This window comes from Micropterus salmoides, unplaced genomic scaffold, assembly GCF_014851395.1.
Source record: "Micropterus salmoides isolate LMB-PRFRI ecotype aquatic unplaced genomic scaffold, ASM1485139v1 Ms_hic_scaffold_19, whole genome shotgun sequence".
Taxonomy (NCBI): Eukaryota; Metazoa; Chordata; class Actinopteri; order Centrarchiformes; family Centrarchidae; genus Micropterus; species Micropterus salmoides.
Window position 1 is genome coordinate 29378134 of NW_024041039.1, and position 18000 is coordinate 29396133.

Below are 18000 nucleotides of genomic sequence, written 5' to 3' on the forward strand. Positions count from 1 at the left end.
AAAATCCCAAATTCAGTATCTCAGAAAATTTGAATATTACTTTAGACCAATACAAAAAAAGGATTTTTAGAAATGTTGGCCAACTGAAAAGTATGAACATGAAAAGTATGAGCATGTACAGCACCCAGTACTTAGTTGGGGCTCCTTTTGCCAGAATTACTGCAGCAATGCGGTGTGGCATGGAGTCCATCAGTCTGTGGCACTGCTCAGGTGTTATGAGAGTCCAGGTTGCTCTGATAGTGGCCTTCAGCTCTTCTGCATTGTTGGGTCTGGCGTATCCCATCTTCCTCTTCACAATACCCTATAGATTTTCTATAGGGTTAAGGTCAGGCCAGTTTGCTGGCCAGTTAAGAACAGGGATACCATGGTCCTTAAACCAGGTACTGGTAGCTTTGGCACTGTGTGCAGGTGCCAAGTCCTGTTGGAAAATGAAATCTGCATCTCCATAAAGTTGGTCAGCAGCAGGAAGCATGAAGTGCTCTAAAACTTCCTGGTAGACGGCTGCGTTGACCTTGGACCTCAGAAAACACAGTGGACCAACACCAGCAGATGACATGGCACCCCAAACCATCACTGACTGTGGAAACTTTACACTGGACTTCAAGCAACGTGGATTCTGTGCCTCTCCTCTCTTCCTCCAGACTCTGGGAGCTTGATTTCCAAAGGAAATGCAAAATTTACTTTCATCAGAGAACATAACTTTGGACCACTCAGCAGCAGTCCAGTCCTTTTTGTCTTTAGCCCAGGCGAGACGCTTCTGACGCTGTGTCTTGTTCAAGAGTGGCTTGACACAAGGAATGCGACAGCTGAAACCCATGTCTTGCATACGTCTGTGCGTGGTGGTTCTTGAAGCACTGACTCCAGCTGCAGTCCACTCTTTGTGAATCTCCCCCACATTTTTGAATGGGTTTTGTTTCACAATCCTCTCCAGGGTGCGGTTATCCCTATTGCTTGCACACTTTTTTCTACCACATCTTTTCCTTCCCTTCGCCTCTCTATTAATGTGCTTGGACAAAGAGCTCTGTGAACAGCCAGCCTCTTTAGCAATGACCTTTTGTGTCTTGCCCTCCTTGTGCAAGGTGTCAATGGTCGTCTTTTGGACAGCTGTCAAGTCAGCAGTCTTCCCCATCATTGTGTAGCCTACAGAACTAGACTGAGAGACCATTTAAAGGCCTTTGCAGGTGTTTTGAGTTAATTAGCTGATCAGAGTGTGGCACCAGGTGTCTTCAATATTGAACCTTTTCACAATATTCAAATTTTCTGAGATACTGATTTTGGGGTTTTCATTAGTTGTCAGTTAGAATCATCAAAATTAAAAGTAATGAACACTTGAAATGTATCAGTCTGTGTGGAATGAATGAATATAATATCCAAGTTTCACTTTTTGAATGGAATTACTGAAATAAATCAACTTTTTGATGATATTCTAATTATATGACCAGCACCTGTAAATATTTCGCACAATACCTCCAGTCAGAGTGGACTACATTGATGTTAAACGGAACTACAATGTGAGTAAAATCTTGGTTAGTTGATTTGGTGTTAACTTAATTGGAGTTTGTGCTCGGCGCCTGCTCCGCATTTTCAGAAGAATGCACGTTGATTGTGTCAGGAAATGAGGAGTGTAAAGAAACATTAATGGCCAAATCTAACACTGTGGTGGCCAACAACTCCAGGGAGGCTTGATGGCAGTGCAGAGTAAATTTGTAATTTGTAAATCAGTGTTCAGGTTGTAGTTCTCTATTTCTTATTGTATATACTCTTTTAGGTACAACTACATATTAGGTATATTGTAATAAATAAAAAATTGGGCCAGGGGAGAGGGGTAATAATCCGAGAAAAAACTCAGAATATCCAAGATGTGGTAAATTTACATCGGGGGGGATAATAACTAATATATAAGTAAAAACTTAAATATTTTCTCCAGTGATTTGGATTTTTTGTGACTTTAATCACAGGGTTGTTCTTGTAAATTTACCACTTTTATCTATGAATTTATTTGTCATATTACTAACCCCCACCCTTGCTTCTTATTTTTTGACACCCCCAGTAATCTATATAATGATAATAATAATCTAGTTGTATTTTTTTATTTTACCAATATTGCGATTGATTTAATATGCGATTCTTTTGTAAACTCTTTATCTTTTGTATTATTTAAAACAGACAAGCAATAAATCATTGTATGCACACAATATTAGATAGATTAAACAGACACTGCTCTTTCCTGTAGGCCAGGCCTATATGTTAAAATGAAATTAGGTAATGCATGAATTATTATTATGAGCAATGGTGAAGAAAAAGTATCAAATTATAATAATCTCAGAGGAGGATCATTTGAGAGTCCATGTATATAAAATCCCCAAAAATCTTTTTTACTTGGTGGTGATGGCGCAATGGATAAGACTTTGGTGTGAGAGACCCTGGTCCAATTCCCCAGTGTGACACATCCACCAATGTGTCTCTGAGCAAGACCCTTAACCCTAGTTGCTCCAGAGGTGTGCGACCTCTGACATGTCATAAAAGCGTCAGCTAAATGAATAAATGTAAATGAGGGTCAAGTCATGGCATTTAATAATATCAGGTAGGCCTACCTACAGATGACAGGAAAAATAATGTCCACCAAAGTGTATAGTACAGCGCTCAATACAAAACCCACAGTTCAACCACCAATTAATCCTACCCTCAGTTACCATTTCCACAAGACTCCATTTCTCAACTAGAACCTCCATTTCTGTATTGCAGTAAGCAAACAAAAAACATTCAATGCTAAAGTTGCCCAACAAAAATAAAACCAAGTGATGCCTCTCGCATCTAATAGACAAGCTTAGTAATTCTCCGACAACACCTCAACTTGATGCTTCCTCTGCAGACTGCTTTACTCTTGGGTATCATGTGACCAATGGAATTGCAGCCTTTGCTATTAGAAAATCTTGTTTTATCATATCGCGATATATTATCGCAAATGGAATTAATCTTTTAGCTCTATCCCCAGAGGAACAAGTCAGGATGAAATCTAAAAATATTTTATCAAGTGGAACTTTAACACTGAAGACAGATGTAGGTGTAGTCCACGTATATAGGGTAACCTTCAGATAACCTGCTCAAAGCAGTTTATAGATCCACCTTTAGACATACTGGCTTATAGGGAAGTTACACCCGACATCACAAACTTACTCCTGAAGATACCTGGCTAAGTCGGTTACCTCGCTTCGTAGTACAGGCCACAGGTGGGTTATGTCAAGCTTTGTGCCTCATGATTGCCTTGACCCTATTTATGATTTTAATTCTGGACATTCGTAGGCACACTTGACCTTACTGGTGAACATTTTAAACCTTTTGAAACCACGTGTTATGTTTTGCCTTTTAAATACATTTCCTCCTAACAGATAAGTAAAAAAGATTTTTTGGGATTTTATATACATGACTCGTCACAAAATGTTTTTCAATGCACCCAGAAATATAGTCAGTAGTAGTGTCTATAATGTGAATGACTGATATTAAACGTGTGTGTATTTATAAATAAACTACAGAATACATTTATTAATCCTTCTGTTTGCATTCATTAATATTGAAACTCAAGTTATTACAAAGAAATTGAACTCTAATCTCTTATCTTTACAATGTCTGCAGAATGCTGCAAATGCACGTGTCTGTGTTCGAGAGGAGTTAGCAGGAGAGGTGAAGATTTACCTGCTGCGGAACCAAGATGGGTTAGTCAAAGAACCTACTGATATAGGGCATTACTGTACTCAGACTGCTGCTAGTTGTTGGGACTAACCTAAGCCTTGGATCTGAAAACCCCAAGAATCTCAGTTTTGAGGTCTTCCAAAAAGTACTGCTGGAGCTGAATCCTGGAAACCTTTCAAACTAAATTGCTCCTCTGTAAAAACTGACAAGAACTTGGCATGGGAATTTGGCCTTCTTAAGCTTCCTTAAGAAATACACTTCACCAGCTTTCTTCACTTGGCTCATTGAGCAGTAGGTTGTTCTTGGTCAGGGGCATAGGGGTGGGCAAATAAGTTTCAAATTAAAAAAAAACAATTGTTGGGTTTCCATTTAGCTCAGTCAGTAAATGTAAATGCTCCGTACTTGTATAGCGCCTTTCTAGTCTTTTCGACCACTCAAAGCGCTTTTACACTACATCTGCATTCACCAGTCAAACACATTCATACACTGAGCCTAAGTGCTCAAACAGAAACTAACATTCACACATTCATACACTGGCGGAACAGCCGCCAGGGGCAATTTGGGGTTCAGTATCTTTCCCAAGGACACTTCGACATGCAGCCTGGAGGAGCCGGGGGATTGAACTGCCAACCTTCCGATTAATAGCAAATGCTACCTCCTGAGCCACAGTAGTGTCCAGGCCTTGCGTGACTATATTTTTTCCCCTCTTCAACAAATTAACTTTGAAGAGACTGTTTTACATCCTCACAATAAAGCATGTGCTGGATTGATCCACATCTATGAACCTATGGACGTTTATTTTCATCTCCAAGCAGAGGAAATTCCTGCACTTCTCATTCAGGGGAATCACGTTTTCTATCAAGCACACCACATAGTCTTTTGAATGGCTTCCAGAACTTTTCAAAGTAAAAGCTCTCAATTCAACTAAAAAAAAAGCAGTGCTGCTAAAAACTTTCTTGTGTTTTTGTTTTATAGGCACAATCTCTTAAGAGGAAGTGATTATGCCAATATCAACATCAGCATTAGTCACCCAAAGTATTAAAACCAATGCGAGACACACATTTTGAACTGCACTGCACTAGTGTTGAAAATGTCAGTAATAACATCAACTAGCTGATTGGCACAGAATTTTAGTACACGACTCCTTGGTGAGGAAATCAAAGCGAGCATAAAAGGTGTTAAGTTCATATGGTAATGTGGCCTCACACATGATGGAGGAACGCCTGCTTTTGTAGCCTGTGATGTTTTTGATGACCTGTCACATATTTTTGGTGTCCCTGGATTCCTGTCTGCGTGGAATACACTCAAGTGTGACAGCTTCCTCAGGTACGCTGCTATGCAGCCAGGTCTCAGTAAAGATGAGGTCAGTAAAGATCTGATTTCCCGTTGCTGAGTGAGCCTTAGTCCTTCATCCATTAGTAATGTAGCTAATGTAGCAAAAATTAAGGGAGCTACTGGTCGTTGCGTTTATATGTGGTGCCGTTGCCATGGAGACACCTATCTAGCACATTTACACTAGACAACAATTTCAAACAATGCAATGAAAATCTGACATTTCTTGCGAATAGGGACCGGGTTGTTAACAGGCAGCAACTGTGCCACGTGGTTACTGGGTTTCACTAAAAAAACAAAATAGACACTAGAAAACACTGAGGATATATGCTTTTTATCTGACATTGTGTTGTGCTTTGTTTGATACTTATACAAATGCATCATCTACTTTACATGTAAAATAAGATTTTGTTTCTTTATATGTGATGTGTTTGTAATTGTCCTTATGTTCTGTGCATCAGTGATAATTGTTATTATGCTAATATCATTGCATTTGCTTGGCTGATCCAAACAAATGGCAACACGACCATATATAAGGATTGCAGTAAAATTTTCATAAGAAAACCCCAAACCATTTATTATTTAAGTATTATAGTAAAGCCTTTAGTGTACAGTTCACTTACAAAGAGAGACTGTATTGACCTAATGAGAAAACTTCAATGCTTAATGTTGAAAGGTAGAGACGAGTCAGGCCCAGTCAGTTAAGAAACACTGCAGTGTCAATCAGCATGATGTTGTTTGTCCCTGTATGTCTGGCTTCTGAAAAGACACAAATTAATAATTCAATGTCATCTCGATCTCATCAGGTCACCAGGTAATTTCCATGTTTAGTGGGTGGATTAATGTAGGTGTGGGTGTGTATCTGTTATTATCAATAGAGATTAAATTACAGTTTGGTGTGAAACAGGAGAGAAAGCGCAAACAAAGAGAGGTCTCTGCTGTCCCTCTCCACTTACTGGATGTCCTTGGGGTGAAGTCAGTCTGTCTTGCAGAGTGAATGTGAGGCTGTCTGCACAACAAAAGGTATCACTTTCAGTCAGGGGTGGCCATCAACGTGTCTGTTTAATGAGTTTGACATTGGCATGGACACTGTCAGGAAGGGAGTCTGTGAGGAAATGCTTACAGCAGAGTATTTAAAAATGACAGGTTTTCCATGCTGTCAATCAAACAGCCCTGTTTTGACCCTGTTATGTACTGCACGTACTGTAGACCAACGGTTCCCTTCTACATCTGGGTTGCTGCACCCCCAAACCCCCTTCTCTCTAGTTTTGCTTATATATATATATATATGTGCTGATCCACCCCGCTGTTTGTACAGGAAGTCTTCTTTCTGATTGGTTACATGTCGCGAATAATAGCCTCTCAACACTTTGCTGAAAAAAATTCCACAAAAAATAATTGTTGTAGTTATTACACTATTACACCACCATTACATTTTTCCTGTCGCACAACCCCTAGAGGTAGCTTGCACCACACTTTGGGAATCGCTGCTGTAGACCTACTGCAGTATTATTGCTCTTTGTCATCTGTGTATTCAGACACACATGTTGTCATGTATCTCTGTCTGAATTACATTATAGGTCTTTTGTTCAAACTTTGAAATCAACCTGTGCAGAAGCAGGCTACACGTTGGTATGGCTGCTGACAAGAAAGTCCTGCTATCTAGCTTTGTATAATGATGGGGTCGCCGTTACTAGATCTCTTGTTTGTAGTAATTAGTATAACTAACTAGTATCTAGTATAACTAGATGAAAATAGCTAACTGATGCACAGATTTGCATATATGTGGTATTTAGGTTAAGGTTTGCCAAGCACAGATACAGAAATAGGGGATTTGGACACAAATGCAGACAGTAGAACCAAGCTGGTACTCTTAATGGTGTTTACAGAGACGGAACAGAATGGATGAGTCAGGCAGTCCAGAAAATAACAAATGCCTAGCAGCTAAAAAGACATATCCAGTGAACGAAAGAAAATCTAAAAAGACAGAGTACATCAGGAAGCAGACAGGGACACTTGACGACATAGCAAACTAACATTCCAACAAACACTAAAGCAAAGACAGTGACTTAAGAACACATGAGGAAGTCAAAATCCATACAAGACAGAAGAAACAGAAAAGTTCAAAATAAAACAGGAAGCACAAAATAAATAAAAAATGACAAACAGAGATAGGAAGTAAAAAGAACAGAAATGAAAAGATGATAATACAGTAAAATAGGAAAAGGGAGAATAAATGACAGACAAAAATACAGATACATGAAGTAAACAAACTACGAGGAAAGAGTAAATGAAATAACAAGACCTCCTTCATTATACCCTGTTTGAACATGGTCAAACTGTTGACTCAAAGTGTTGAGTCTCTTGCGGAAGCTGGAGGCCAACTCTTAGCCAGGAGCATGTTCCACCACTGCAGCACCACAACATAGAAGATTTGTGAATTAGCTGAGGGACTTTTGCTTCCTCTGAGGCAGAGAGTCTAGCCAGAAGCAAGTTTCAGTAGTCAAGGTGGGAGATGACGAGTGCTTGCACCAAGAGCGTTGCAGATTTTCTTGTGGGGAAGGACTGGATTGTGCTGATGTTGAAGAGAGCAATTCTGCAATATTGGGTCACTGCGTGATTTTTGCGGTGTGGCTTTTAAAAAAAAAAAAATATATACACACACACACACACACACACACACACACACAACAACTTTTCGATATTTGTATTTTTACTTGGGCGCCAGCCAGGGTAACCTGACAAGTTGTTGTGTCACAGATTCCTATACACAGAAATCAATTTTGGTGTCAATCAAGGAAATATAATGTCAACAATATTTCAACAAAAGCAGGGCATGGTTTCAACAAACAATAAATCCAACAGTCAACAACACAATCACAAACAAACAATAACACTCCATTGGGAATAGTTATGCTTAATAAGTTCATCTCTTTGCACAATCAAGGAGGGAGAAAACAAAACGTCCAGCAGGAGCTCACTCCAGCACCAAAAGTCAGACACACCGGGCCGGTAAGATACCTTTCTGCTTTAGCCAACGTCACTTAGTTGAGCTGAGTTCGCGGTCCGGGTAAAATGTGGTATCACTCACTGTCACAAAGGTTAAGTTTCAAGTGATGAGCAGTCGTTAAGAGCTGATGTCGTCGACACATTCTGAGATGCGTGTCATAATCAGGGTTTTAGATGAGGGAAAAGAAAGAAATAGTTGAGTGTCGTCTGCGTAACAATAATTGGAGAAGCCGTGTGACTCGACTAGTACTGAGCCTTGAGGGACACTTGTGATTCAGTTAAATTTTACATTCCATAAAAGTTGCACCTATCTGCTACGCGGGCCCAACGTTATGTCATTTGTTAATGTAGTACGTAAACAAGGCATGCAAGAAAAGAGTACTTCTGTTTCCATTGCTGTGGCGGGCTGCAACAAATCCTCAAAGGTTTGGCTTAGCTTCACTAAAAAAGATAATGACAGCAAAATGCAACACCTTCATTAAGGATATGTCATGTAAGGGAGTAAGCGCCTCCAACATGACGAAGCCATGTTCAATGTGTTGCGCTCTGCCAGCTACATTGATGCCCTGGATACATTTAACAACTTTAGCAAGGTGAAGTACAAAACACAGATAAGCTGACATTCACCTTTTATACTGAAGGTAAATGAATGATGTCTAATGATGCTTGAGGGTGGACTTTAGCTCTCCTAGTAGAGTGCGTGCACCCCATGTACAAGACATGTACAAGGAGTACTTACTCATTGTACATGCTTGTTTGAATCTGACCTGCAGCCCTTAGCTGCGTGTCACCCCCATCTCTCTCTCTCCCTTTTTTCCTACTTCCGTCCACTGTCCTATCCAATAAAGGTGCCCAAACAATTTCCTGACTCCTTGGGGTCAATTTGTAACGCACTGGGAAGCCCTTTAGTGTCATTTATGAATGATTTACAGGTAAGGAAGTAGTTGGGCCAGAAACTGGACTTTCACCCAGGAGACCGGTGTTCGTTTCCCATGTGATTCTTTTTAGTTAGGTTACATAACTTATGCAGCTTAAGTCACTTAAGTAATGTAGTTTTTTTAAACCCAAACCATAATGTTTTCCTAAACCTAACCTAAACTAAAGTAGTTTTGATGGGTACAGACAATATCACAATATATTAGCTATTTGGAAAATCTTTGCACTATAGTGCCCTGTAAGTTGTTTTTCCCAAGAGTTGCAAGAGTTCCCTGACCTTCAAATTAATTAAGAAAGCAGCAGCAGTAATGGATAATTTGGCCTATGCCTTTTTTGTTTTATAGGCAACCCAAAAGTCACTCTCTAAGAGAAAAAAATGGTTTTATCTGTAGTTTTGTGCTCACTGACACCTGTCAATTATTGTCAGCCAGGATGTCAATGCAGGGTGACGGTACATGAAAAATTGAAGGGAAGGGTAAAGCTAAGGGAGTTACTGTTGTTAAAATACAGTACAGTTTTATGTGATGGATTTCAATACATGTTTTTCAATATCCTGTTATTGTTTCAATATTTAAATGATATCTAAATGCTGGTTATTTTGCAGAATGACATGTCTATTCAGACAGTATTACCTTACATTACCTGGTTACTGCTGATCTGTAATGTACTTTTTTGTTTGTCTAATACTACAAATGACACAGTGTAAAAGATACACACTTTCAATCATTTTAAGTTAATTGTCTGACTTTATGTGTGCTACAACTTAGCAGGCTGTTAAATGCTGTCTTAAAATAAATCAGGCTAAATAAAGTTGCAGACAGACATATGCACTGCACTAATCGTAGCAGCTGCCTATAAACTGTTTTTTGAATGGAGGAAGATTCTGCTCTTGTCACTTAGTTTTAACACTGTATTAGTGACAGAGAATTTGTTGTTCTCTAAGTGAAGCATGCTGAGAGCAGAAGGAGCATTTACCCATCTCCCCTTAGTCAACACTGCTTTATGTTGTTTGTGTTTATGTACTAAATTTACAACAGCAACAGAAAAGTCTATCTATACTGTTTTACCAGGCCAGATCAATGGACTGACTTAGTTTAAATGATAAAGTTTGTGGAAATGATGTATGAATCTTGAGGTTTCTACTCTCTACTATCTTTTAATGTTTAAAAAATGCTAAGTAATAAAAGAAAAAACACCTCTGCTCACATCCTGACCTAATTTTATTTTTCTCTAATAAACAGATTATGCAAGATACACAGAATTATTTTCAGGAACTCCAGCAGTTAATGCTGAAACGACTTCAAAGGAATATATAATGAGTGCATAAATTCTATTTATGCCATAAACGATATTTTAAGCCACTTGATCCCCCAGTTGCCATGTCTGAATAAGGCTGGGAACGCGCTGGAGGATTACTGGTTGATTAGTAACAGATTTGTCCAATCTGACAACAGAAAGGGAAATCCAAAACACAAACTTGAAGGTTGATGGTCTGCATCATCACCTAGTTTACTCCTGACCTTAGAGACTGAGTAACTTCCTGATCTGTACCTTACTGATTATATTAAGCAAGTTTGTTATTTACTTTATGATAGAGAGAAAGAGAAGCAGCACAATACAATATTCATACAGAAAGGACTAATAATAATAATAAATGTAGCCTTGGACATCGATCAGGAAAATGGGAGCTGCAGCCGGCCTGCAACCACAGATCCAGGCTCCACAGCTTCAAAAGGAGAGAGGAGAGGGTCAAGAAAGCACAAAACTACGGGAAGGGAAGAAGTCAAGGTAGTAACACCCATTAATAGGAGATATACAGATGGAGAGGAGTCCAACTGCAGATCTCCACTGTGAGGTCGCTTCTGGTGCAGGCTCCACTAGCAATTCAGGTCCACTGTCAGGACAGGAAATAACCATAAATAAACTGCTTTTTACATTCTCCACACGACGTAATGTGATGCATTCTCGGTTGATTTGCTACTCTACAAATTGTGACAACGGTAGATGACTGGTTATCATTATTCAAAACATTGAGAAAAGTCTGAATGCATTTATCTTGGTATGTGTTTGCCGTCAAAATAAATACCGCTATCAATAGTGTACGTGACCTAAATATGACACATAATCTCAGTATGTATAGGTTACAAGACCCAGATTGTACATTTTTATGCTTTTAATCTATATGTGCCATTAGCGCTTACTAGTATTAACTGCTGCTTTTATTATGTATTGTCAGTTGTAGATCTCGTGCTGTATTTTATGCTCTGTTAATGATTGTATGTTGTTCCTCAAATGTAAGTCGCTTTGGATAAAAGTGTCTGCCAAATCAGTAAATGTAAATATAAACATGACTAAGGCCTATTCAGCCAAATATGGGTGTATTGACTTGATATTTCTTGCTGTAAAGGTGAGGTCTAACTAAACATCTTATCCTATGACTGCTCTGTCTCACACAACAGAAAGTGACCTAAATATGACCCAAAGTCCAACATGTCACTGGAAAGGCTAGAACACCAAGATTGAACCTTTTAGGCCCTTTAATGTAAAAGTTACCCTTCAAACTTACCCAGAAGGGAACACCAACAAGAATCTGGAATCCCAACCTTCTAGCGCCTTCCCCAAGATAGTTCTTTTTTCAGAGGCCACATAGGGGCTCACAATCACAACAGCTCACATTAATTAGCGGACCACACCGCTCACACACTGCTATTTTCATGTGAAAAGTCCATTTGGGACTTTTTAGGTGGCCATTATTCTCTAAAGGCCACAAACAGAGACTGACACAAGCACATAGGCTTAAAAAGCAGTATGCATATCTAAAGTTGTTTTTCAGGTATGGGATCTTGAATCCCAACCTTCTAACGCCTTTCCCAAGCTAGTTCTTTTCAGGGGCAACATAGCGACTCAAAATAACCACAGCTCTAAATCACACAAATTACACAATGTTACACGTGTGGAAGTTAACACAGTTAACAGTTAAAAGTTACAAAACGTAGTTATTTGATGCCAAAGGTACCCTTCAGCGTCTCTATGATGACGCTCTGGGGCATCTCGTACAGACCGGAAGTGCTAGCTAGCAAGCTACGTTCGTGTTAAAGGTGTTGACAGCCCCCCGAAGCCCCCTACTCTTACCACAACCAAACAGAAATGTTTGATAGTCCACAAGCTGTAGTCCATATAGTCCAGTAGGGTTCTAGTTACTGTCCATAGGAGGGTCTGAGCTCTTATGGAAGCAGTAAAATCATGCATCTGTGGGGGTCACTAATTAATTTACCAACAACCATTATTTTTAATCACAGATGTATTTTCATTGAAATTATTATTTACATTAATAAACAGGCTATAATAAACAAGATTTCCAAATAACCTATGCTGCGCAAAAGAGTTAAATAGAAAATAAAAATAGGCAGGTCTCTCACCTTTGCTAATTTTACTCTTTTGATTCCCCGTCTCCCACTCTATCCTTTTTTATCACTTTAAGACTCTTACTCTAAGAGGACTCTAACCCTTTAACACTAAGGTACTCTAACCCTAATGGGACTCTAACCGTTTAACACTAAGGTACTCTAACCCTAAGAAGACTCTAACCCTTTAACACTAAAGTACCTTTAAAAACGGTTGACAACAGGCCCTGTCAACAAGTTAACAGCGGAGAGAACAGGGACTCTAACCCTTTTAATTCTACTCGGCCCTATTAACTAGGCTTTTTAAATAGTGTTCACTGAAAATATCAAAAGAAAGAAAAAGAAAACAGGACAGTTAAAGTTACAGTGCAGTGAAAGTAAACAATCTACAGCTTTAAATTTGATTTAATTAAAGGCAGTGGTAAAAATAAGTCTTTATTCTTGATTTAAAAGTACTGAGAGGTCTATATGGTTCATAACGAAGCAGTAGATCAGAAATGTATTTTGGCCCTAAACCATTCAGTGCTTTATAAACCAACAGCAGTACTTTGAAATCAATTCTCTGACAGACAGGAAGCCAGTGTAAAGACCTCAGAACTGGAGTGATGTGATCTACTTTTTTGGTCTTAGTGAGGACTCGAGCAGCTGAGTTCTGAATCAGCTGCAGATGTCTGATCGTTTTTTTAGGGAAAGACACCGTTACAGTAGTCGAGACGACTTACGATAAATGCATGGATATGTTTTTCCAGATCCTGCTGAGACATAAGTCTTTTAATCCTTGAAATATTCTTCAGGTGATAGTAATCTGAATTTGTAATTGTCTTAGGGCCAGATTTACAAACATCCCGAATAAAGAGTACTAAATTGCGTGTGCCGTCTAAAATATTGCATGTGCAATTGTAGTACCTGTTATGGGTGATCAACTAAGAATTATTGCGTAGATGACAACAGGTGCAAAGACAACGGAGGTGGCAGTATTTAAATGAGGGTTTTTCTCTTACTGGTTTCCGCCACAGACAGTGGGGAGGGAAAGCAGCCACCGCGTAAAAACCTTGCTTAGTTTCATTTAGTGCGTCCCGAGTATGTGGAAATCGTATGTACCTGCCCATCCTGCCTAAGATAGCACTAGGTAGGCCCACTTAGGACAGCACAGCTGACAAATTAATTTGGGAAACCGCAGCAGAAATATATACAGTATGCTGGAATGACCCAGACACGAGGAAATGCCAGCAGATTGTGCTTCATTAACAATCACCAACCGTCCGCACCGTGCCCAGTTGCTCCGCGATCTCCTGTCCCTGGCCCTGTGCGCCCCCTTCCCTCTCCGATACTTACAATGGGTTGTGTAGATATTACAACCGGCACGCTGTGAACAGTTGGTGATTGTTTCCTCTGGCTGGATGAATAACCTGTAGAGAGCTGGGGGCTCTCTACAAGCGCCACACAACTTCCTACATTCTTCCATCTCATGGAGAAAAGAAGTCAGGTCGAAACGAAATTTGCTGTATTAGCGCAATAGTGTTACCAAAGCTTCAAGGAAAATACAAAAACACAATTCAATTCAGTTCATATAGTTCATTGAATAAATACAATAAAATTGTGTTATTCATATATGTATTGGATATAGAATAATATTATCTAATATTTTTAATTTCTGTGCTGTGTCTCCGTCTCTCAACAATAACAGCAGCCATCTCTACGCAACACTTGGCGGTTTGCACCTTCCTTTCAAACATATTAAATACAGATGCTGTTGCACTCACATGAAATTGCATTTAGGCTTGGTAGATCACATTGCGTGTAGTAAATCAATGTATTTGCAAGTTACCCTCCCATTATTTTGCACAATAAAATCGAAACGCCCCAAATTGCATTAAGGCAAAAGTACTAAATGAACAGCATATGCTATATTGCACTTTTGGAAGACGTCATTATGTGTGCACGTCGTTAGTAGGTCAGCTTATGTGTTATTTTGCTAGTGATATCAAGTTTACACATGTTTTTACTCACGCAAACCTAGTAGTTCCCACATTATGGGCCAGTAAATCTGGCCCATAATGTGGCTGCTTAAATGCAGGTCTGAGTCCATGACCATACTAAGATTTCTGGCTTGGTTTGTGGTTGTTAACATTACCAATTGAAGTTGAGCACTGATTTTCAATCATTCTTCCTTGGCTCCAAAGACAATGACTTCAGTTTTATCTTTGTTTAATTGAAGAAAATTCTGGCACATCCAATTGTTAATTTGTTCAGTACAGTTACTTGTATGGGATCATAGTCCCCTGGTGATATTGTTATGTAAATTTGTGTCATCTGCATAATTATGATGTGGTCATAATTATGTGTGCTGTGGTGTGGTCGAAATCCTGACTGGAAGACAAAACAGTTATTTAGTGCAGAGAAAACACTACGCTGTTGAAAACCAGCTTTTTCAATGATTTTACTTAAAAACGGCAGATTTGTTATGGTATATGCTCATTAGTGACATCTCTAAATTGTTATTTTTTAAGAGTGGCTTAAAAGGGACTGTGGGAAGAAACCTGAGAGGAGAGACATGTTATTGTAATTTGTAGTAGATCTGAGGCTATGCAGTTAGAAACTAATTTTAAAAAAACTGTTGGCAGAATGTCAAGGCGGCAGGGGGAGGATTTCAGATGTTGTATTATGTCCTCCAGGTTGTTATGGCTGATAGAATCGAACTGTGTCCTGTAGGGCTGACCCCGAATAGTCGAAGATTCGATGCTTCGATGGGCGGAGCCTGATTTGCCTTGCAATCTCACAGTAATGTACCCCCACCCCCCCCACTCGCAATCGCCGCACACAAAACCACACGATTCGACTATCAGTCGACTATAGACAGGACTTGACGATTTTGATTCGACTATGTAAATCCTTAATCGGGGACAGCCGTAGTGTCATGCTATATGAAAATAGTTTTTAAGCGGATACAGGGACAGCATATATCCTGTACCTGACATGGAGGCACTGATTGCTTGTCTAATTGTTTGAATTTTGGCGGTGAAGAAGGAGGCAAATTCATTGCAGGCCCTGGTGGATAGAAGTTCAGAGGCTACAGACACAGGAGGGTTGGTTAGCCTGTCGACAGTAGCAAACACGGCACGTCTTTACAGGGACCTCCTTCACCTTGGCTGGTGTGATGGCATCAATAACATTTGCAACTGTTGAATCGAAATTATCTACAAGCTCATTGACCCATGAGAGATAAATATTGCACTGGTGTTTTCAGTGATATGCCGTTTTAACATTTGTGTGCATGGAGAAAACACATTATTATTTTTTTAATTTACTATTTTTTAGGTACATTGAAATGTGAGTAGATGTTCTGTGTTGGAACAAACTTTTTACCGAAGCCTATATGAGAAATAGGTATACAAAGTACTAAAGACAGCAATGTTTTGTATAAAGCACATCAGTGTGTTGCTGCATAAAAGTATACTTCAAGTGCTGCATGTGTTTATTGTTTTGAAGTGTGAATGATTTTTCACATAAATTAGGATTTCATAACAGAATAACATGTAATGAAGTATATGCAACAAGAATTCATCAGAATTGCAGAAATTTGCTTCAGTATGCTTTTTAAAAAAAATTTTTATATGCCATTGTGTGTACTTATTTACTTGAAAAATAAAAAGTTTATAAAAATTCCAAGACTTTCAGTGCTTCAGTACAGTTTTTTCAGTTGTTTCCACAGTACACAGTGCCCACAACCTGCAATTCACGTACCAACCCCCTGAGCCAAGTCTGCTAAAATACAAGCACATTTCCTGCTTAACACACAGACTGTAGTTCTAAAACACACTGATTCAAAACCTACACACATTTCTCTACACACAGACGTAAACATAAGTTACTGTAAATATTCAGCTTTTTTATTGATTTTCTATGTATTTCAGTCCGGTTACTGCAGAAATGGAGGACATCGTGTTAGGAATCAGGACAGAACAGATCCAAACGTAACACTCAGTTAAAGATGGTTTATTTAGGGGAAGAGGGAGGCGGGAGAAGAGAAGAAGGTGGTGAGCGGCCTTGGCCTCCCTCCAGACCTGGCGGCAGCGTTTGAGGTGGGCCTGTACAGAGGGGACCGCCACCTCCTCCTCCAGGGACGAAGATTCGATGCTTCGATGGGCGGAGCCTGATTTGCCTTGCAATCTCACAGTAATGTACCCCCACCCCCACCCCAACGGGGGGGCTGGTAACCCATAGCGCAAATGAACGGGGACATACCAGTGGCAGTGCTGACCTGGGAGTTGTGTGCATACTCACTCCAGAGGATGTAGGAGCTCCAGGAGGAGGGACTACGGTACGCCACGCACCTGAGTGCCGCCCCCAGGTCCTGGTCTGCCCGTTGGTCTGGGGGTTATAGCCGGAGGAGAGACTGGCAGTGGCACCAAAGGCACGGCAGAAAGCTCCCCAGACCTGGGAAGTGAACTGGGGCCTCCGGTCTGAGACAATGTCTAGAGGGATTCCATGGAGGTGGAAGACATGGTTCATGAGCAGATGGGCCGTTTCCAGCGAGGTGGGGAGTTTGGGCAGAGGGATGAAGTGGGCAGACTTAGAAAAGCGGTCGACAATGGTGATAATGGTAATTACAGATGAAACGGTGGTAAAAGTTTGCAAACCCAATGAAACGCTGCAGCTGCTTAACGGAGGTGGGGGTAGGCCAGTCAGCGACCGCCTGGATTTTGGATGGGTCGGCACGGAGCCGCCCTTTTTCAATGTTGAAGCTGAGGAATTGGACAGTGGGGACATGAAACTCACATTTTTCTGCTTCGACGAAGAGCCTGTTCTCCAGAAGCCACTGCAGCACCAGACGGACGTGCTCAGTGTGCTGGGCGGTCATCAAGGTAGACGAAAACAAAGCGGTGGAGGAAATCACGGAGGACGTCATTAATTAGGGCTTGGAAAACGGCGGGGGCGTTGGTGAGACCGAAGGGCATAACTAAATATTCGTAGAGTGTGCTTGGTCCATGATGGCTTGATTGTTCTGTTAGGAATCAGGACCCAAATGCAACACTCAGTTAAAGATAATTTATTTAGGGGAACAGGGAGGCTGGGGAAGAGAAGGTGGTGAGGCGGACGCCGAGGAACGTGGGCATGGAGAACTGAGGAGCTGGTGAGGCAGAGGAGGAGAGGCGAGGGAGCCGTGGGGGACAGGAGACCGAGGATGGTTAAATAGGCTGTTAGATTTTTTTTTTCCCCCAAACATGATCTTGAACATGACGCTTTTATGATCAATCAGTCATTGATGTATGGACAGAGAGTTATCTTTGGACATCGTAAATTTATCCTCAGCACAGAATAAAATCTATAAACTACACTGTCCTTTATTACACAGTGACTCTGTGGACATTAAGGCAAAACATTTACTGTGCGCTACAGTGCTGCAGTTTAAAGTAATCTGTACAAAACTGATCAATGAACAGTAACCTTTCATATTGTAGTCGCACAGATTGAACATTCCTATCGTAGTTATCAGCTCAATATGATGTGAATATTTCTGAGTGAGGATGACTGAGGTGCAGCTGAAACAAATAAATGTAGTATAAAAGTGAATTTTTCATTATCTGCTGATAGTCTGAATGTGTTTTGACAGCATTTCATAAAATAC